Here is a 22,817-nt window from a genome sequence, read left to right as displayed (position 1 = left end):
CACTTTGGGTGTAGAGATTACTTAAAAAAAAACCAAGACTTTAAAAAAGAGAGAAAGGTTCTGTGTTATGTGTCTTACAATATCTTTCAAATCCTCAGCTAAGAGCAATTACAGACCAGTAGTCACTGCCAGGCAAAGATGACCGTGAACATGGCCATTTCCACTCAAGTTAGAAGTGGAGCCAGGATGACAACCACCTCATCATCATTTAGCCATACCTGCAGAGGTAGCCAGTGGCGTTAAACAAGAACTGGAAATATAGGATTTATTTATTTCAGAAAGAGGGAAAGCATGAATGGGAAGGGGCAAAGGGAGAGGGGGAGAGAAATCCTCAGGCCCACCCTGGGCTAAGCACAGAGTCCCACTCGGGGCTGGATCTCACCACCCAGAGCTCACGACCCGAGCCAAACCAAGAGTTAGACGCCTGACCCCACTGCACCATCAGGTGTCCCGTAAGGATATCTCAAAGAGGGGCACCTGGGTGGCTCAGTTGGTTAAGCTTCGGACACTTGATCTCAGGTCTTGACCTTACAGTCGTGAGTTCAAGCCATATGTTGGGATCTACACTCAGCCAGAAGTCTGGTTAAAATTCTCTCCCACTCCCTCTGCCCCTATACCCACTCATGCCCGCTCTCTCTCTCTCTCAAATAAATAAGATAAATCTTTGTGTTAAAAAAGGAATATTTCAAAAAAAAAGTCAAAATTATCATTATTCCCAGATGATGTGAATACGGACCTAGGTGATCCAAGAAAATCAATTAAAAAAAAAAAACCACCACTGAAACTAATAAGAATTTTCAGTAAGGTTGACAATTATAGAATAAATGGACAAAAATTAATCTTTTATACCAGCAGTAATTAGTCTGGGCGGGATAAAGAGAGAGAAGAGAAAAGGACTCCTATTCACAATTATGAAAAATTACATAAAATACATGGTATTTTAAAAGAAGTGTGGGGAACTCGCTGAAAGACATCAAATGCTCGTTCTTGGACAGGAATTCTCAGTATTATAATAATACAAATTATTCTAAAAATAATCTATTATATAAAAATGCAGTCAAAAATAAAAACTAGCTCCCTTGTATTTTTATTTTGACAAAATAATTCTAACGTTTATGCAGAAGAATAAAAATAAAACTGTAAGGATAATTAGACAGTCTCCTGAATTGCTCATGGTTTGGGTAAATTAGAATAACTGAGTGGAAGGAAATTTAGCATTTTAGAATAAAAGCCTTTAAAAATCTATGCAACCAGGGCGCCTAGGTGGCTTGGTCCACCGAGCACCAGACTCCTGGTTTTGGCTCGGGTCACGCGGGATCTCAGGGTTGTAAGATCGAGCCCCGTGTGGCGCTCCACCCTCAGCTCAGTGTTTAAGATTCTCTCTCTCCCCCTCTGTCCCTCCCCCTGCTCTCTCTCCCTCTCTAAAAATAAATAAATAAGTCTCAAAAGAAATAAATAAAAACCCACACAACCTTTGAGTTGGCATTGCCGCCTTTAGCAATTTACCCTGAGAAAATCCTTACCCAGGTCCGCCACCAGTTTTATCCAAGCTAGTGTTATTTGCAATGGTTGGAAAACCAGAGTATTTTCATCTTCTCTGGCCGCCGCTGGGGTACCAATGGGAGATGTCACAGGGTGGCTCCATGGGAAGGTCCCATGATGCTATAAAAGGAGATTGGCCCTGGCTGGGTATATGGTGGTAGAAGGGCAATGCTGCTTTTTTTTAAGTGAGCTAATGCCATTGTGGATGTGTGGTCTTCGAAGAGCCTTTTTCTTTGTCTTTTTAAGATTTTATTTACTTCTTTGACAGAGGGAGACAAAGTGAAAGCGGGAACACAGGCAGGGGGAATGGGAGAATGAGACGCAGGCTTCCTGCCAAGCAGGGAGCCCGATGCAGGACTCGATCCCAGGACTCTGGCATCATGACCCAAGCTGAAGGCAGATGCTTAATGATTGAGCCACCCAGGTGCCCCTACGAGCCTTTTCTTTTAGAGACTCAGCCTTAGTCACAGATGAAATGATGTCATACAGGAGTTTATTTCATAATAACCTGGAGAACACTGGTGTGTGTGTGTATCTGTGTGTGTGTGTGTGTGTGTGTCTGTGTGTGTGTGTGTGTGTGTTGTAGTGGAGGCTATAGATGAAAAGGATTAGCCGCGAGCTGACGGTTTCTGGAGCTCGGTGATGCTACATGAGGGTTCATTATATACACGATTCTTCGACTTTTACATATGTTTCAGATTTTCCAGATTAAAATAAGGGGGGCTGTTAAAAAATGACACTGCCTGGGTGGCTCAGTGGGTAAAAGCCTCTGCCTTCGGCTCAGGTCATGATCTCAGGTCCTGGGATCAAGCCCCGCATCGGGCTCTCTGCTCCGCAGGGATCCTGCTTCCTCCCCTCTCTCTCTGCCTCCCTCTCTGCCTACTTGTGACTTCTCTCTCTCTGTCAAATAAATAAAATCTTAAAAAAAAATGACACTGAACATGTGTACTTAGTATTATGTACAGATATGTACGACATACAGGTAAGTGAGAAGATTTTGAAACATTGTGTCAAGTAGAAAGTCCTAAAAATTCACGTACCTATGCAGTTAGAGACCCAAATGCAAACGGAATGATTCTGAGTCCGATTAGGAGTCATTTATTTTCTCGTTTTTTTGCGGAACTTTTACATTTCTCTATAAATGAAAAAATGTTATATTTGAGTGATAAAAATTACTGAAATTTCAGAGGAGGGAACTTTCAGTGGAAGCCGTATCCATCGATAGCACAGAATAGTTATGCCTGCTGGAGGACACGCTTCCTTCCTCTCATCAGTAAACTCATGCCAAAATACCTTTATCGGGCATTCAGCCAAGCACCTCTTCCCCCCCCCCCATCATTTTAATAAACACTAGGGATTTCTTTCTCCTGAACCTGTTTCCAAGGCTCGTGTTGTGGCATTCTGCATCTATAGGATTCCCAATTTTTGTCATTTAAATAAGTAAACAAATTAGGATATTCTGGACAAAATGTCCTAGGGTCCTGTGGGGTTGGAATAGACATTTCACCTAATGAAAGAGCCTGTCCCTGGACTGGGTTCTGGTTCTGGTTTGCAAGGAAAATGATGTTCCCCCCAATTTCCATGGGATGTTTCTTTCCCAGTGACAGCCATGCTTCTCCTTGGATATGTTCCAGCGACACCCAGTGACAAAGGGCAGGATGTTGGGAATGCCAACTAAAGGTATAAGCTACACAAGAGAAAGGAGGGCATAATTCTAATATGAATTCTAGAGGGCTTCCTGGAGGAAGTGGCATTTCCTGTAAATTATAGGAGATGACAAGGATTCTACAGGTGGTGGGGGGAAAAGCAGAAAGGAATTCCTAGCACAGAGAAGAGCAACACCAAGGGCCCAGAACTGTGGAGGCTCGGGATGCAGGGGCATGTGCCCTTTCCACTTGTTACTGAATTTCAGTAAGGAGGGATGCACATGGGCACCCTTGTCCCCTGGTCGGCAGCAAGGCCTGGTCTGGTGGGGTGTGGGGCAGGCGGTGAGGGGGGTGGGGTACGGTGGGAGCTGACCACCAGAGAACCAGGCCTCCTCTGCTTGAGGCATGCTTGTTGCTGCAGAGGTGGTGAGGGGTACAGCTCGAGGCTACATTCCTCCATATAGGCTCGCCGATACGTACCACCGTCCCTCTCATTCCAACTTTTTTCAGTGCAGCCGCCAGCCTCTACAGAGTGCCAAAGAACTACTTCCCAGCCACCCTAATGCTCACGCTGGCCACAGCTGTTTCTTAGAGTAAGCACAGACCCCATGCAATCGGGGCACGCACTCCAGGAAAGGAAGGGGGGTTCCCGTCCCATCGGTACCTCACTCAAATCGGGCTCTCGTTAAATGCGGATTATACAAACTGAATGCATTCCCCCAGCGAAAGGTCCCCAGAGCTGCCAGTCAGAGTCTTTTATTTGAAAAGGGGTCAACATTATTATTTCTCACAAAGAAATGATCCCCAGCCCTTTCTCTCTTCCCAAACACACGCTTTCCCAACTGCAAGGGAAAATGGGTCCCTCTCAGGGCACAGATGGGCGGTGGGATTTCTGGTTAGAATTAGAAGCAGAGCAGCGTGGAATCCTGGACGAGGAGGACCTGGGCTGAATACATCTCTAACCTTCTTTGCTCTCAGTTTCTTCCCTCGAATGACGGAGACAACAATATTTGTATCTCCGGGCTACGGTTACGTTTATATGGGACCATGCCAGCGCAAGTGTCATGGGTTGAGAAAGGAGAATACAGCTTTCTGTATTTTGTATTTCTGTATTACATGGACGGAATCATAAAAAATAGAATGGAATCCAAGGGGTATCCAAGTAACTTTATGACAGATTTGTTAAAGTGAGCACAGAACGAGAAGTCTCTCCTCAATGAGGAAGTCTCTCCCAAGCCCATAAGAAGATGGAAGAAAGCATACCCAAAAGACAGAACAGACACGATGAGCTACCCACCCAACCGTCATCCAGTCGCTCTCCTTCCTTGCTAACAAAACACACATTCTTTAGGGCAGCAATATGTCCAGCTAAATAAAAGTCATAGGCTCTGCCTTTTCCCATCCCTGGTGCCTGGAATGGTGATACAAAGCCTGGAGCTGAGGCAGCCATACTGCAAACATGAGGCAGTAAGAAAGGTGAAGACAAGATGGGAAGAGTCAGGTTCTCTGAAGGCAGTGCTGGGCAGCTGAACCAACTCCAGAAATGATCTCCCTCTGGACCCCTGGCTAGGTAGAAAAATCAGCCTGTATTAGTTTCAGCCACAGTTGGTCAATTTTCTGTTACTGGAAGTGGAGTACAATCCAAAATGACATAAATGACTTTTCCCACTCTCTGCTAGGTAAGGGACTGTTTTGAGATGGTTATGGGAGTCCGAGTTTTCTAATGAAGATGTTTCTGTGCCGAAGTAGAATTTCTGAGTGAGGAAGGCTTGGGACAGCTGAGAAGGCACTGGAGGACAATAATACACACACAAACAGTCATGCCAGGAGTGCCAACACCCATAAAATCCAAGCTTCAGAATTATACAGATCATTTTCCACCATGCCTCCCCAACACCAGCAGAAATGGGAGACAAGCTCCCCCATAACACAGGACAAAACTGAAATTTCCTTATTGGCCACTAAAGTTTTATGTTCTTGAAATTCAAAACTGCACCTTATTTGCATTAAATACTCCTTCCCTGTTCCATCAGAACCTGGGTGCATCAGAACCTACAGCATCATACAGCATCTCTGCATCCCACCAAACATTTCCTGAGTTCCGGGAGCACGGAACTGGGGTTCTATGCATTGTACCAGACCTGCTGATGCCATTTTAATGTAACTGGCTTACTTTCCTTAACTCTTCCTTCCAAAGAACAGAACAATAAGCATGTGCGTGGGTCTATTCAACATGGGGCTTCTGATCTACCTGATTTCAATTTGGTAGCAAACGAGTAGCTGAGCTGTAAACAGGAAGAGGTTGGAGAAGTCCAATCAGAAGACCTGAGTTCAAGTTTGCATTTCAGCACCTATAGGCTGCATCATGATGGACATATTAATCAAATTCACAGAGAATCGCCTAGGAAATGAAAAGAACTGCTCTCCCTCAGTAGACCGATGTCATGATTGACTGACTGACATTCAGATATATTTGCTTTTGTAGAGTGTAATATATATATTATTATATATAATATATTAAATATGTTTATTATTAAATAAATAAAATTATTAAATTAAAGAAAAATATATTATTATATATTATATATGCAATGAGTTTTATTACATATATTGTCTAAAAGGACCGTAACAGTTAATATTTTTGTGGGGACACTCTACAGCGTTCAGTAACCCTGAAGTTTGGCGGGGGTGGGGGGAACAACCCAGATGTTCTGCTCCAAGTTTGATGATTTGGCCACTCTGTTAGGTCAGTCCTGGAGCCAATCATTTACGAACAGGATTGTTTCTTAATGCAAACTTCTGTTCAACTCTGCACTCTGTAAACTAGAATGTGGAATGTGGTTTGTGGGGGAAATCGGAATGAGTGCGTCCATCTAAATTCCAGTTTTCAAACTCAGGGTCTGAGTGAGGAGGTATCATCTCACCCCTGGGGCTTCACGGGTGCCCCTTGGGTTGGGTTGGTGGGGAGATGCTCAGCTATCTGTGTCTCTAGATGGCCATGGTGGATACACAGTGTGAGAGCAAATAAACGGAAGCATGTTTACTCCAAATAATTTGCCCTCTTTTTCTAAGATTTTATTTATTTATTTGACACAGGGAGAAAGATCACAAGTAGGCAGAGAGGCAGGCAGAGAGAAAGGGGGAAGCAGGCTCCCTGCTGAGCAGAGAGCTAGATGTAGGGCTCAATCCCAGGACCCTGAGATCATGACCTGAGCCAGGGGCAGAGGCTTAACACACTGAGCCACTCAGGCGCCCCAATAATCTGTCCTCTTGATTTGCCTTCCCCACCTTCCAGGTTCTCTCCTCTAGAACCTCCAGGGATGTTTGAAATCTGGGTAACAGGCGAACAATAGAATTGTAAGGAGTGAGAAGGGGAAGCTGATTTACATAATAAGAGTGGGGAGACCTGCAGAGGCCAGTGGGCTGAGTTTGGGGGAGTTTTGTGAGAAAAGAAAGTGCTTGAAGAAGGAGTGTCTGTGGACACGTAAGGCATTGAGAGGAAGGAAGATGAGGAAAAGGTTTTTTAAAAAACTTTTTAATTGCTCTAACAGTAACTTTTAAATTTCTTCTAATTTTTCTAATTTAAAAATTTGTTATATACCACAAATGTTTCATAGATCCCGTTGTTTTTTTTTTTCTTCCAAAAGACCAAGTAAAGATTTGTATTGTTTTTTAAATTATATTTGAATATTTGTTGCTTCTTCACATGTAACATCATGTCAAGACAGCTAGCTGTCCTGGAACCCAAAATTTTAGCCAAGTTTTAAGACACTTGGTTGTTTCAAAATAGAAATAATCTGAGTAGTTCTCCATCCATTAAAGGAATTGAGCATAGTTTTAAAATCTTCCTATAAAAATAAACAAAACTCCAGGCTCAGATGGCCTCACCAGTGAATCCTACAAAAATTCTTCCACAAACGTGCAGTGAAGGGAAAACTTCCCAATACATTCTATGAGGTCCTAACTGCACTGATAAGAGTGAAACCCAAATCGTAAGAAACCAGAAATACAGACTAATATCCTTCACGAACACAGATGCTAAGATTTCTTTACAAAACTTTAGCAAATCAAATCCAATAATCTATAAAATGATGAAGAAAGCACGACCAAGAAAGGTTTATTCAAGAAACTGAAGGTTAATGTAACGTTTGAAAACCAATCAATGTACTTTACCATATTAACAGACTAAAAAGGAAAGCCATATGATTATCTCAATAGATACAGGAAAGCAGACACGATCCAAGATCCATTCCCGATACAAACTCTCCACAATGGGATGCCTGGGTGGCTCAATCAGTTAAGCATATGCCTTTGGCTCAGGTTCATGATCCCAGGACCCTGGGATCAAGCCCCGCAACAGGCTCCCTGTTCAGCAGGGAGTCTGCTTCTCCCATTCCCTCTTTCTGCCTACTACTCCCCCTGCTTGTGCTTGCTCCTACTCTCTCTCTGTCAAATAGATAAATTAAATCTTAACAACCATAACAACAAAACTCTCCATGAATTAGTAACAAATGGAAACTTTGTCAACTTGATAAAGGGCATCTCCAGAAAATATAGCATGGTTACAATGTAAAAGACTGAATGCTTTCTCCTTAAGATCAGGAACAATATTTCCCCACTTTCACTCAGTATTATACGGGAGATCCTAGCCAGTGCAATAAGGTAAGAAAAAGAAATGAAATGCAGACAATGAGAAAAGAAGTAAAATTATGTCATAACTGGCATTAATGTTTATGTAGAAAATCCTGAAGAGTCTATGAAAAAGCTTCCAAAACTAAAAGGGGAATTTGCAAGTTTGCAGGATACAAGGTCATTATGCAAAATTAATCATAGTTTTATATTCTAGCCACAAGCACTCAAAAATGTCAACAGTCAGCTTTTTTTTTTTTTAGCATAAGATTATAACTGTGAATGGAAACATCACTATCTTTACAGAGTTCCCTTCAGGCATTCCCCTTGAACAAATCCTAGCATTCAAGACAGTCACATTCCAATCCCCTCCCCTAAACTGTTCTACTGTTTGCCCCCATCCCACCATTAGCATGCTACTTCAAAAAAGGTCTATTCTCTGTCCTATGAAAAGCACTCTTTTCAACCTGAGGGTGTTCTTCAATTCACCCCATTCCTACCTTAGCCAGTCCTTCCGCAGCTTCCTGACCATCCAAGTCTTATCTAGCATTCTATGTCACCTTTTGTATCTACCACCTGCCATGATGCCTCCTTAGATCATTTTAGTCTTTGGCTCAGTGCCTGGTATGCAGCAGGCACTCAGCAAACCCTTAGAGAACCAATAAACTTGCAAGCATGCTCCTACTTACAGGAATGTCCCTATACAACTCACCTCTCAATTCATGCTGGTTGAGATGTTGTACTTCAACCTCTCTCTGCATGAACCTTATTCCCGTGAACATTTCTCGAATCATAATTCTGTGCAGATTTGTAACTCCTGTACTGAGACGTAAGTCTTCTGGGGCACACATCTTCTTTACTCAGACTGTAAGCCGTCCATGGGCATGGTATCCCGCCCCAGAGCAGGCTCAGTACTCAATCAGTAATGAATGAATAAGCGGATTCACGGATCTCAATCTACTTGCAGTAAATTCCAATCACAGCAATCACACATCCCAGCAGAAATTTCCAGAAAAGACCTGCAAGGCGCTTTTTAAGCGAACCTTCATGTGGCAAGAACATAAACAGAAATGCTCTCAAGGCTTGTTTCTTGGGTGGCTCCTACTGAAGATGGTTTATACAGGAAAACATCTCACTCCTTCTCGGAGAATGACGAGGCTCAGAACGCCCACTTGGTCCTTCTGATTCATATGGGCCCACTGCCTGGAGGTTGCTGGTCGACCTCAGCTAAACCTTGATGGCTCTGAAAGTCACCGGGAGCTTTTCCTATAGGAAAATCTAAGAACCCAGGTGTCTGCCCAGAGCAGCCCTGAAAATGTGAGCTTGCTCATGAAAACTGAAAATGCAGGTCATTGCCCTGGTCTTCTCAGTCTCTGTGACATTACCGCTGTGAATGAAAAGTCGTAAGGAGACTGCAAACACTGCTCGACCAGGAGGGCTAAGGGAGCCTGTGTCTTCATAAGCTCGTGTTACCACTCCTGGCACCGCCACACACAAGGTCACATGAGTGTGACCTTGAGCAAGTCAGCCAGCCTTTTTGTGATTCACACCTGTCATCTGCAGGGGACAGTAAGGCTCATCGTGTGATCTGGTCCATAGAAGAAAGTGGGCTCACACAGACCAAAAGAAACAGCAGAGCTCCTCGTTCTAAAGACATGGAGGGAAAAGTCTGTTTATTTCACAACAGTGATCCAAACTCCACGCTGACAGTACCAATGTCATCGTTTTTTTACTTATCAGCCATGTGCAGGAACTCTGCCGTCCCCTTTATACTTCTTTTCTCTTATCCCCACAAGGACTGTACAAGTAGGTATCGGTATTCTCAGGGAGGAAAGAGCAAACAGAGGTCCAACAGGAGAAGCAACATCTCTGCTCAGCCACTCTTCCCACCAAGACAGGGCTTCTCTGTTTGCCGTGGAGAAGAAACCCTGGCCTCGTAGAGTTCCCCCAGCCTCTGAGCTCACGCCATGTCACTTCCAAAGGACTGCGGGAAGGGTCTTCCCACCTGCTCCAGGAGGAGAAGTTGAGTCGGGGACCCAAATTGCTCACCGGAGGGAGGATTCAACAGCAAGCCTAAAACGTCAGCACTTTAGCTTCTTTCCATGGGAAGCACAGGGCTGTCCCTCTGGAGCACCAATGCCGACCGCCTCCCTCTCAAAGGACCCCAAACTGCACTCCGGCGTTCCCGTCCCAAAGCCTTTTGTTTGGCCCTGTCTTCTTGGTGCCCCAGCCCCACCTGCCTGCCCTGGCCAGCCTCCTCTGAGGCCCCATTTCCTTTCATCTCATTCTTGTGGGGGGGAAAGAAATGCCACATTTATTAAAGTGCAGGCTTATCTATTCAGTCACAGATCTAAGCCGCAGTGATAAATCCCCAAGCTAAACACACACAAAGGGAAGTATAAAGCTTGAATACCGATCAGAATCAAGGAGCAGGGAGGGGCAGGTGTGGGCTTCCACAGCTGCTGGCTGTCTCCCCCACCCACCCGAGGGTCTTCATCCAGAAGGGACTGTTCCTGCCTCTCAGCAGGGGTGGGTGGCTGGGCTCAGGCAAGGTCCACATTGACAGACTTTCTAGATAGTTCTGGCAAAGCCTCCGCAAACGTTCTATTTCAGAAAAACTGGCCTTGCTGCATCTCGTGAAAGTCCTGACTAATCTCAGTCCATGGCCTTCTCTTTGTTTAGCAGGGATGGGCTGGGGCAAGGGCACAGGGAGGCCCCAAGCTCCCAGCGGTAGCAGCACGAGGACCCAAAGATGAAAAGGACACAGCCTCGGACTCCGGGGACCTCACAGCTGGGGACAGAGTTGGGATCACATCAACCTCTCCAGAGGCTTCCCAAATGCGTTGGCTTCGCCATGGGGGTAGTGTTCTGTGGTCTCTGTCTCTGAGACTCCTCAGCTGTCCCAGGGGTCTGACCCTTCTGGGCACAGTCCCCTTAAGGACATAACTAATTGTCCTTACAGCAGGAAGTACAGATGGTGAGCACAGTGATTCACCAGACCTGCTGGCTTTCCATACTGATGGTTCATAGTAGAAAGTGCCACAAAGCCCCAGTGCCCTGCCAGGCCACACTATGACACTAAATGTACCCCATGAGCATTTTTCATGAGTAAAACAACTCCCGTATCTTAACTGGTCACATGGTCACTACCTTGACTAATGCGATGAAAGCAGGAGTGGTATGACAACTTCAAGCAAGTATCCTTAAAGAAATGCAGTACGATCTTGGTCCTTTCTTCCTCCTGGAATGCAAATACAATGGCACGTGCTTGGGCAGCTACCTTGGGCCATGACATGGAAGACACATGTTTAGAAACCAAAGCAAATAGATAAAAGGAGTTCCCTTACACTGTAGTGCCATACCATCCCTGGACTGAATTCTTTCATGGGGAAAGAGAGAGAGAGACTTCTCTTTTGTGTCAACAACTATTATTTTAGGTATTCCACCACTTGTAAGCACATATATTCACGATCACTGCATCCTGTCTCATGTTAAATAAAAACATTCACTCTGTCATTCATTTATTCAAGAAATAGTTTTTGAATACCTACTAAGTGTCAAAAGATGCACACTATGAATACAGTAAGTAAAGCAGACATGTCCCTGTTCTTAAGACACTTACAGTCTAATGGGTCATTACTGGTTCTTCTTAGTTATGGTGAGATAGAACTATGGCCAAATTCAGGTCCAAATCACTGTGAGAAGGAAGTCTGTACATGTAGGTATAAGTACATGTAGAGTGTGTGTGTGTGTGTGTATGTGTGTGTGTGTGTGTGTGTGAAAGAGAGGGAGAGAGGGGGATGGAGATGGAGAAAGAGAGAGAAAGAGAGAAAGATAGGGAGACAGTGGAAGAGGAGGAGAGAGTCCAGATTCTTCGAGTTCCCTTAGAAGTGTCATGGCAATGTCCATGGGAGAACTGGACATCCCAGCTCAACTCATCTGCCAACACTCATACTCATCCTAGTCGTCTCTTGGGTAAGAGCTCTCAGCAATTCATTCCAGGTCTTTCCACTGGCCTGGCCGTCATCAGTAACCATCTTCTCTCTCCAAAATCTTGAAGTCATCACTGACTGCTACCTTCCCTTTATGCCCACCATATAATCCAACAGCAAATGCTGTCATTTCTACTTCAAGTAAATCCTGCACTCTCTCCTAGGTATCCGTATTGTAACAAAGACGAATTCCCGACATCACATGATTGTTTCACGGTTATGTAAGAAAACACTCTTGAATTTAGAAGATACATGATGGAATAGTTCGGAGTGAAGAACCACAGTGTCACGCTTCTTGCCGCTTACTCTCACATGGTTCACTTCTGGTGATGATGATAGTGATGCTGCTGATGGTCATGGTGATGGTGATGGTGATGATGATGATGACGGCAACAGTAATAATGATGGTGATGGTGATGACAATGATGATGGTGGTGGTAACAGTAATGATGATGATGATGACAATGATAGCAAAAGTAATGATAATGTGGATAGTGATGGTGGTGGTGATGGTGATGGTGGTGATGGTAGTGACGATGATGGTGATGATGATGATGGTGATGATGATGATGGTGATGATGATGATGATGATGGTGATGATGATGATGATGACAATGATAGCAAAAGTAATGATAACGTGGATAGTGATGGTGGTGGTGATGAAGATGATGGTGATGGTAATGAGAATGGTGACAGTGATGATGATGATGGTGATGCTGGTGACAGTGATAAAAGGAAGAGGAAGAGGAGACGAGAAAGAGAGGGGAAGCAAATGTTAATTACTGATGAAGGACATACAGGTACTCACTGTGTCATTTAATCATTTCAAAAGTTTCCATTGGTTTAAAACTCTTCAAAACAAGAAGTTAAGAATAAAGAAACACTGAGGGTGAATCTTTCTCACATCCTCCATCACCACCACCTTAGTCGAAGCCTCCCATCTCCTCCCTGGGATGCTGCGGTAGCTTCCACCTCCTCCTACATCTCCTTTCCTCCATGCCGGCCTTTCCAGAGTCTGCTCTCAACACAGTGGCCAGAGCGATGATGTCAGACACAGGCAGATCTTAACACTCCTCTCTTGCACCCCCCACAATGGTTCCCATCATACCCAGAATGAAACCCAAGACCCCACCATGGCCCACAAGGTCCCACCTCTTTGACTTCACCCACTACCGCGTCTCTACCCTGGCTCTCTCCACACTAGCCACTCTGCTCTCCTCGTTCCCCAGGACCCCCGGCACAATCTCCCCTCTGCACACAGTCACATGTGGCTCATTCTCTCAGCCATCTGGGTCTCTGCTTTGGTAAAGTAACCACTTAGGGCCCGTCTTCAAATCTGGCTTTTTCCTACATACCTCCCACCATTTCCTACTTCCCTGCTCTATTTCCCTTTGAAGCACTTATCATGACCTGATTTTACACTGTATGATTCTGGGTTTAGTTCCTGCCTCCTATAAGCCAACGTAAGGACCCTAAGACTAAGCGCTTTCTTTGGTTCACTCGCATAGCCTCGGGGCCTGGTCCCCAGTAAAGGATCCAGGTCATTTTTATGTGAACAAAGGGATCGGAGTCTCCTGAGTCCCACTCTGACCTCCCCTTCCCCTTTTTCTCAAGGTGCTGCTCATGGCCTGGGGTCCTCACACCTCCTCCTCTGGGCGCCTGTCAGCTTACAGTCGCTCAAAGCCTCCTCTCTAAGCCCCCTTGCAGGGTCCAGCCTTGCCCCGACCGCATCCCCCATCCTTAGCCCAACAAATGGAGAGGCCATATGGCACCTCCACATTAAGCACCCCACTTCCACCCACACAGCTCCTGCCCCTCGGTGACACAGCCTGTATGTTTCAAGAAGGAAAAAGTAACGTCCCCAGCTCAGAGCGGCCTTCTCCAACAGGACACAGAGTTCCAGTTCCTTCTGGCCTTTTCCCTGGCTCTTTCGTCATGACTCTCTGTTTCCAGAAAAGCCACGATGAACCTTTCCAAAGGAACAGGTCGCTGCTCGCCTTTGCAAATCCCTGGTCCCGTCAGCATCCCTGCCCAGCAGACTCTGACCCGAGGTGACCGGCCAAACTCCCCCTCCTCCCTCCGCACCCATTAATCCACCCATCCCTCAAGGCCCTAGGTGACACTCACCCTGACCAAAGCATCGTCTCTCTGAACCCTCTGAGCATGTGGCTTGGAGGCCACATGGGGCACCTGTATAGGGGACCATCTTTCTACTGTACAGTCCCGTCTTTAAGCTCCTGGCTTTAAGTCCCAGAGGACTCTGTCTTATTCCTCATCTGGCTTTCATGGGACCTAACGGAGTGCTCGATGCATAGTGGGTGTCTAACAGCTAGAGGCAGGCGGCTCGAGGTCCCCTCCTCCATCTTTGGTCTGCCGCTATCCTGTACTCAGTAGGTGACAGTCGTGGAGCTCCTGATGGAAGAAGACCCCTACCACCCACTCGGGGGGAGGCTGGGCTCCCCTCACCCTGGGAGCCCTCATCTTTTCCAGCTTGAGGCCCGAGGACGTGCGGCCATCCTCCCCTGGGGCCTGCGGCCATTCACCTCCCCTGTCCAGCGCCCTCTGGTTCTTGTCCTCGCTGAACAGTGCGTGCTCTGCTGGTCCCTCCGTTTTGCCAACTCACCGAGGTAATTGTGAATTCTCGGCCTGTCCGCAGCGCCTTGGCTCTCCCTCCCTCTCCCCTGCACCTCCTTTTGGTAACAGGCAGCACACATTCTAAATCCTTCTGCTTCCTGGGCGCGGTAGGTAATTAGCAGACCAGCTCAGTGACTCTCCCTTCGCTCCCAGCCATATGGTGAGAGCAGGCTCCATCCGCCCCCCTACTCTGGCTGCTTCCCTGGCAGCAAGGGTGCGGCCGGGGGAGGAGGGGGGTCCATTCTGGCCAAGCTGGCCAAGCCCCTTGTAGTTCCTACGCAGGATGGGGCCTTCGGAGTGGGCAGGGCACCTAGAACACAGCCCTTCCTCTGGCTTCTGGAAGGCTCTGCTCCTGGGCACACCCCTTCTTAAGGCAATCCTGGGCCGGGAAGAGCCATTCCCCACCATCTTCCTCCACCCCTAAGATCAGAATCCAGGGGCTTGGGACTCACTTTCTGAATGGCATTAAACCCTGCAGTGGGAATGAATTGCCCCTCTGGGACAAAGGTGGCTTGGAGAATGGATGGGACAGTGATTCCGTCACTGGGCTCTCCTGAGCTCTGACCCCAGGGGGCGCAGAATCCCAAGAGAAAGGCAGAGCTTCGGCTCAGGTCATGATCCTGGAGGACCAGGATCAAGTCCCACATCGGGCTCCCAGCTCCATGGGGAGTCTGCTTCTCCCTTTGACCTTCTCTTCTCTCATGCTCTCTCTCCATGTCTATCAAATAAATAAAATCTTAAAAAAAGAAAGAAAGAAAGAAAGAGCATTATAGCTGCTGAGCTGAGCTCCGGGGGGGGGGGGGGGCAGAGTGAACTGGATCCACATCCTGCCCCCATGGCCCCCAGCAGGGGTGAGGGGACACGACCCACGAGAGGAGGCTCTGAGCCCAGTCAGCCCTCCACTTACGCCGGCAGCTGCTCCTAGTGTATTCTCAGAGAGGAAGGGCCTTATGAGTTGCTGGGCGAGGTAAAAATGCCTAGAGGCTCCCCCAGCCCTACTCAAATGTATCGGAGAAAAAGTGGCTCAGTGCTGGCCTGGTGGCCTCTGTCTTGGAGCTGTACACCATGGGTACAGGTGCCCTGAGGCTGAGCAACCAGCGGCTTCTTCTAGCATCTTCCACAAACCCCAAGTCCGGGTATGGTGGAAAGGAGGAGCCGGCATTGACCACCCCCTGGTCACAGGACAGGTTTTGGGGAGTTGCAAGGGGCCCCCGTGTCCCCTTGTCCGTTTGTGTCTCCCATCCGTAACGCTGGCCAGTCTGACGTCAGGGCCTGGACCCCGGGGTCCGACTGCCTCCACTCAGAGCCCAGACCAGCCCCCTCCTGGCTGTGTGAACTTAAACAGGATTCTAGAGGCCCTGAGCCTTCATCCACAAGGTGGCCGTGATCGCCAGGATGGCTTTGTCGGGATGCTATGGGATTTACATAAGTCAGTGTCTAGAAAGCATTTTATAAAACTCCGCGTCATTCTCTGGGCACACACACGGCACCGGTGTCTCCAACAGGACCCAGGAGCACAGCTGTCACCACACGAGCCACAGGCATGTCTCTGGATCCCGATCTGAGGTTCTTTCAATGTCGTCTAAAAACAGCTGTATCCAGTGCGACCAGCAATTTGCTCCAGTCGCTGACCCCCAAACAGCGTCCACCACGCCCCCGAAAATCTGTGGTGAGACCTGTAATCCCCTACCAGGACCGAAGGGATGCGCCCAAGGCCAGACCCCGGGGACCGCGGGGTGAGCTGTGCCAGGGCCCAATGGGCTTGAGAAAAGACAGCACAGCACGCGGGTCATTAACGCATCAAACGCTCACTACAATATGCGGGGAGAGATCGTTGTCCCGGCTTACAGACTGGGAAACTGAGGCCTGCAGAGGTTAAGTAAATCACCCAAGGCCCTACAGCCGGGAGGGGGCAGAGCTGGGCTCTGAGCTGGGACCAACAGTCCGCCCAGTCCCAATGCTTAGCAATGACAAGGAACCCCGGATCCCTGTGTCGGTGGGAGGTCAGCTGACACCTGGGAAGTAAGGGGGGGCAGGCAAGGCTTGGGGAAAGCAGGCAAAGACAGAATATTCCAGATAGACTGGAGCATGCATGAGAAGCCTGAATGGGTGCTGGTAACCAGAGCTTTGGTTTCAGTGGAGGGAGGGCCATGAACCCCCAGAGCCGCGGAGTAGAGGGGACAGAAGCCAGTGTGCCAGCCGAGAAGGGAGTGGGAGGAGAGAAGTAGAGGCAGCAGGTGTAGACAACTGTTTTGCAAAGTTCAGCCATCAGGGAGAGAAGAGGCGGAGGGATGCCACGTGGAGGGAGGGGTGTCCTTATGCGTCAAGGTGGGGAGCAGAGCACGTGTACATGCCTAAGGGACAGCTCATGGAGCGGAGTGGGGGGGGTGTAGACCAAAAGGACCACGTGTCTGAGGACCGGAGATAAACAAGGATCTGTGGATACAAGTGGAAGGGTGAACTTCAAACAGCAGAATGGGCTTGTTCGACGTGACCTTGGTGTGTGTACACCCACGGAGACATTCTGAACCCCAAGTCTGCCATCATCAGTGGGGGTGGTTTGCTGTCCATCCCTCCAAATCATGTGTCACTCGTAAATTTAGTAAACACATTAGTACATCATCACCCAGGTGATCGATAAACCCTTTGCCCTCCCGAGAACCTGGGGCACGCAGAAGACCCTGGTCTTACTACGTACGATGTGGCTAATTCATCAACGCTCATCAGGGTCCATTCCACCGACTGTAAAATCAGCATCCTGGCCCGAGCTGCGGGAAAGGGAGGGAGGCCTGACACCTGCAGAGCACCTCCAGGGCTCAGGGCTCAGGGCCCTGGCTGGCCCCCAGCTCGCCCACAGTGTCCCGGTGCGGGATGTGTCCCCGCTCACATGCCACATGGAAGGTGGGCATGGCTTCCAGAGCAAGGTTGAGAGCGAGCTTTGACAAACGACAGCCCCCAGGCCAAATCCTGCCCACTGCCTGTTACCGTAAATACTGGTTTATGGGCACGCAGCCGAGCCCCTCATTTCCATATTACTATGGCTACTTCCACGACACATTGGTGTACATGAACAGATGCCCACAGACACTTGCAGGCTGCAGAGCCTGAAACGTTTACAGTCTGGTCCTTTGTGGAAAAAGTTGGCCAACCCCTCTTGGAGAGCCCTGGATCAAGGTCTATGGGCTCATCCAAGCTGGGGTGAGATCTGGAGCCTCGTTTGTCTGATTTGGAAACCCACAGGCCATCACATCTTGTATCATTCTGCTCCTTTATACCTTTTCTCATGGAGGAGGAAGTCAGAGAAAGTTCCAGCAACTCATCTTACTATCAGAAATGCTCGTTGTTTTCCTGCTTCTCAGCAGAGCCCATCCCCACGACGAGGCAGCCAGAGTCATCATATTCGTCATATTAAAACAGAAATCAGAGCACACCTGCACAAAATCCATACTCCTTACACGACCTCCAACACCCTGTGCAGCTGGCCTGTGCCTATCCCTGCCACATTCGACACCCATGTCTGATTTCTGTGCCTTGAAAACACCAGGCTCTGCCTCAGGGCCTTTGCACATGCTTTGCCCTCTGCCTAGGATGTTCTTTCTCCAGATCCCTCCATGGCTGGCTCCTGCTCACCAGTCAACTACCAGCTGAAATGCCACCTCTTAGGACCACACTATCAAACGTGATACCCTCTGGGTCACCTGGGTGGTCCAGCCGTTTGAGCACCTGACACTTGGGTTTCAGCTCAGGTCATGATCTCAGGGTTGTGAAATCAAGTCCCATGTCGGGCTTTGTACTCAGTGGGGAATCTTGGAGGGATTCTCTCTCTCTCCCTCTGCCCTTCTCCTTACTCGTGTGCTCTCTAAATAAACAAATAAATAATATCTTTTTTAAAAGAGTGATTCCCTCTCCCGAGTGTTCCTCGAACACATCACCTGTCTGATCGAGTCTGAGCATCACGCCCTGAGGTTATTTACAGCACATACAACCTGCCTCCACCAACACAGTGTAAGCTTCATAAAGGGTTTGTTTGCTTTGTGAATGGAACTTGAACTCAAGTAGACGCTCCATGCTGCTGACGTTTGGATCAGTGTGATTTTCCATTTTCTGGTAGTCACATTAAAAAAAAAAAAGAATAAATGAAAAGAAACAAGTGGAATTAATTGTATAATAGAGCCTACTTAATCCAAAAGATGCAAAACACTGCCATTCCAACATGCAATCAACATAAAAATTCATGGAGATACCTTACATGCTCTTTGCAAAAAAAAAAAAAAAAAAAAAATTGAAATTTGTGAGGCTCTGAAGCGTATTTCAATTTCCATTTCAATTCTAAGCACTCAACAGTCCCAGGTGGCCTAATGACCAACACATGAGCCCCTGCGGATTGCAAACAGTGTTTCCCTACATCACATGCTGCTCTGACCACTCTCCACTCACACTGCTTTAATCCCGCAGCCGTCCAAGAAGGAGATGCTTTTACCAGCCCTGTCTCACCGATGGGGAAACCGAGGCAGTCTAGATTCACCCCAGTCTGGCTCCGTAGTCTGTGCCTTTAACCACCACCCCGATTGCCTTTAATCCTTGGCAGAAGGCACAGGTGACTTCAGCGGTGGAATTTTACAAAAAGGATCCGGCGTCCTGGGAAATGGCGTGAAAACAAGAGTGTGAATGCGGAACGGCTCAGAGATAGATGATGCAGAGGTCTGGTTGCGATGTCCCTCACACACCAGAGGAAAGCGAGAGAGGAAAATATCGGAACCAACAAAATCGGTGTAAAAGATTGGGTAAGATGAGACGTAGCCCCCCCCCCCCGCCCAGTGAGCAAGGTAACTCTTCCTCGCCACTCGAGCATATTATAGGCTCGGGTGTCCACGTGCTGAGTTCAGATGAAAGCCTTTGGCTAAGGGCGCCTGGGTGGCTCAATGGGTTAAGCCGCTGCCTTCGGCTCAGGTCATGATCTCAGGGTCCTGGGATCGAGTCCTGCATTGGGCTCTCTGCTCAGCAGAGAGCCTGCTTCCTCCTCTCTCTTTCTCTCTGCCTGCCTCTCTGCCTACTTGTGATCTTTCTCTGTCAAATAAATAAATAAAATCTTTAAAAAAAAAAAAAAAAGCCTTTGGCTAAGAAAGGAGAGTGGACAAGCTAAAGTCAACACAGGGTGTCACTGCCTGTCCGGACCCAAGGGAAGCAACAAACGGCAAAGCACAAAAAGCTGACCCTAAGAACCCACGGAGCTTTGCAATGGGGAGGGACCTCACACCCACACAGGGCCAAGCTCCAGACAGCATCCTTCTCACAGAACGTTCCTTGCAGATTTTCTTTTCCACCCTTGAGGATTCTGGCAGACGGCCTGCACTGTTTTGCACACCTCACTGCCCGCCCTTTCCAGCCTGTGGAATTCCTCAGCATCCTGCAAAACCCACTCAAGCATGCCAGCCTCTGTGGGATCCTGGGTTTCCCGCTCCCCTCTCTATACCCACACCCTGATGTCCTTGTGAGGATGGCTCGACGCCCGTCTTCATGCTGTTCGACTGTGGGGACCAACAGGGCTCCATTCGTGGACACCCTCCCCCCCACCCCCCCCAGGACCCAGCACAAGATCGGGGATGAGATAAGCTCCAGGTCAACTACTTGGGAAGACGAGACCATACCATGCACTGTGTTTGGGCCTGGTTACCCTCTCTTTTCACAACAGGTGAATCTCTTTTCAGACCCCTCTCAACATAAGATGAGACAAAAACCAGTGTTCCATGCTTCAAGACGCAAATGCTTCCTCGCCTACAGTTTGGGTCGGGTGGGACGGCAGATTCCCCCCCACCCCCTGCCGTAAAGCAGAGACGAAGGGCATCCTGCCGTCTACGTTAAACGTGATGGGAAGCATAAGGAAATAGAAGAAAAATATAAAAGTAACAGAAGAGAGGCATAAGAGCACCTGGAGCCTGCCTGGCCGGGAATCCTCTCTCCCTCTCTCTCTACTCATGACTATGTCTGAGGCCTTAGACAAGGTCTTCAATCTCCCCGTCCTCGGGTATTTACCTATAAAATGGGGCGGTGACCTAACATCAGGGTAAGAGTGGGGAGTCTCCAGGAGGGAGATGCCGTGCCCATCTCCTGGGAGCCTGTCAGAACCACAGGTACAGATTTGGGAAGAAATGACAGCCAAGAGGACACTTCGAAGTGTCAGGGAATGGCCAGGGAGACGCTCAGAAGGAAAAGGCAGGCCCCCAGTGGGCTGAGTTAGTGCCTGTTTTAACAGAACTGCTGGGACACGGTCATTGCTGAGGTCTCACGAGGTGGGAGATAGATCAATGCCATCAGGGGAACCGTGAAAAGGAGTGGGGGCAGAGGGAGGCCTAGCAATGACCGGGGAGAAGGAGGAGGAGAAAAGAAGAGGCAGGGGAACACGGTGTGGCTGGTGACAGCAAGGATAGTCATGACAGTGACTGAAATGAAGGTGGCTCCTGACCACAAGGTCAGAGCCGTGCCAGTGTCCTTGAAATACACAGACTATTCCATTCAATGCATCAGCGGCCCTCTGCTGTGAGGAGGGTGCCCGTCACCCCACATCACAGATAAGGGGTGGAAGCTGGGGTCCTCGATCCTGTGAGTGGGCAGGGGGAAGATCTGCCCAGGTCTGCCCAGCTCCAGCTCCTACACCGTGGGTCAGCCGATCTCACCATCCCCTGAGAGCTCCAATGTCGTCTGGGGCCATCATCTCCAGCCCCTCTAGAACAAGACCGTCCTGTCTCCCTGGGGATGTGACAAAGAAGAATCCCACTTCCCACAAGGCGCTGGGGTTGACCAGAAGTTTCTCAGAGTTGAGGTGTTATGTTCTGCAGCCCCAAACCGGGAACAGGGACTCTGAGCTGCCTGAGCACCTAAGACGTCTACAAAGGAATCTTTCTGGGCACCATAAGCATTATGGCGGTGGCCCCTGCGTCCCCAGCACCTGTTCCTATGCCCATCCTAGGAAGGGATGGGATCATCATCCACTCATCCCTGCACAGTCATGGAGCACCCGTGAACTTCCAGGCAACACTCCGGGTCCAGAGACGCTACAGGGAAGAAAAAGACAAGCCCTTGCTTCGTGGAACTTACGTTCCGATAGCGGCAGAGACAACGAGCCAAGGAACCAACGGTACCCGATGTTAGACGGCACGCGTGTCTGGAAGGAAGTAAGGCAGGGGACCGGAGCAGATGACGAGCTGGGCAAGGTACTGCCGTCTGAGACCTGGATTTCACAGCACCGAGATCTGCTGATGGGAAGTTTATGAACAAAAATCAAAAGAGAGAAAGACCCCAAGGCAGGCATGGACGGGACCTGACGAGGGACAGGGTCTGGATTCCAGCAAGAGCCCAGGAAGGCGGCGGGAGCAAGTGCCCCGGCCACGTGGAGGTGTGACCAAGCGTCCCCCCCCGTCAGCCTACCATGCTTCGTTCCCAGTCTCCGCGAAGCTTAAACAGTCCCGTCCCTTGGCTCCCTTCGCCTGCCGTTATAGCACACAGCTTTGACAAGAGGCAGGATGACTGATTTGCTCATTGATACAACTCACAGTGGTGTGTGCCTGAGACATTAATATTCATATCCTCCAGCTGAGGCCACTCTTGAGAAGGGGGGAACGTTGGGTATCAAAACTTTGGAAGCGCAACACATGATGTCACCTGCTACCACAAGGAACAGGTGCCACTCCCCCTCGCCCCTGCTGGCTCCAGTAACCCCCAGCCAGGCTCTCTTAGGGCTGAGTCAGGCTAGGCAGATGCTAAGTCCACATTCCTCCCTACCCATGAAGACCAAGGAAGTCCTCCTTCCCTCTCACACACACAAGCCTCTGGGAACCTAGAGCTCCAGACCTGGGTGCATTTCCAATGCCTGGCTCCACCCAACCCTCCAGTCCCTTCTGGTCAGTGTCCCCAACAGCCCTGCAGATTGGCCCCTCCTCCTCAGTGCACCTGGGTCCTCCCCTCCCTCTGTCCCGCCTGCCGAGCTGGTGGGTCGTGAAGTGTACCCATGCTCCACAGCCTTCAAGATGCTTCCCTCACTTGCCAGTCTCCCTCTCCACTCTGGTTCTTGAAGTCGGCTGGACAGGAGAACCACGTGGGAAGCTCTTGAAGAATACCAGGGTCCAGGTTCCACTCTTGACCCATTAATGCAGAATCTTGGAGGGGTCAGGTATGACTAGTTTCGGAACTAGTACACGACTTCCCTGCACGGCCAGGGCTGAGGCTCGCCATGGGAAAGGGATCTTCTCCCACCGGAATGCGCTTATGCAGCATCTGAAGATCTTGTTAAAGAGCCGATTCTGACTCAGTACTTCTGGGAAAGGGCCCAAGATCCTGCCCTGCTAACCAGCTCCCGTGGGGATGCAGTCACGGCTGG

At 48.8% G+C, this 22,817-nt stretch overlaps 1 protein-coding gene across 3 annotated transcripts in view; it reads right to left on the bottom strand.

The window, feature by feature from the left end:
* The window catches only part of SHISA6 (shisa family member 6), a 276,600-nt gene that overhangs the window by 227,524 nt on the left and 26,259 nt on the right, over positions 1-22,817 (bottom strand). The window lies entirely within an intron of this gene.

Source organism: Neovison vison, chromosome 5 (assembly GCF_020171115.1).
Source record: "Neovison vison isolate M4711 chromosome 5, ASM_NN_V1, whole genome shotgun sequence".
Classification (NCBI taxonomy): domain Eukaryota; kingdom Metazoa; phylum Chordata; class Mammalia; order Carnivora; family Mustelidae; genus Neogale; species Neogale vison.
This window is presented reverse-complemented; position numbering and strand designations above follow the sequence as displayed.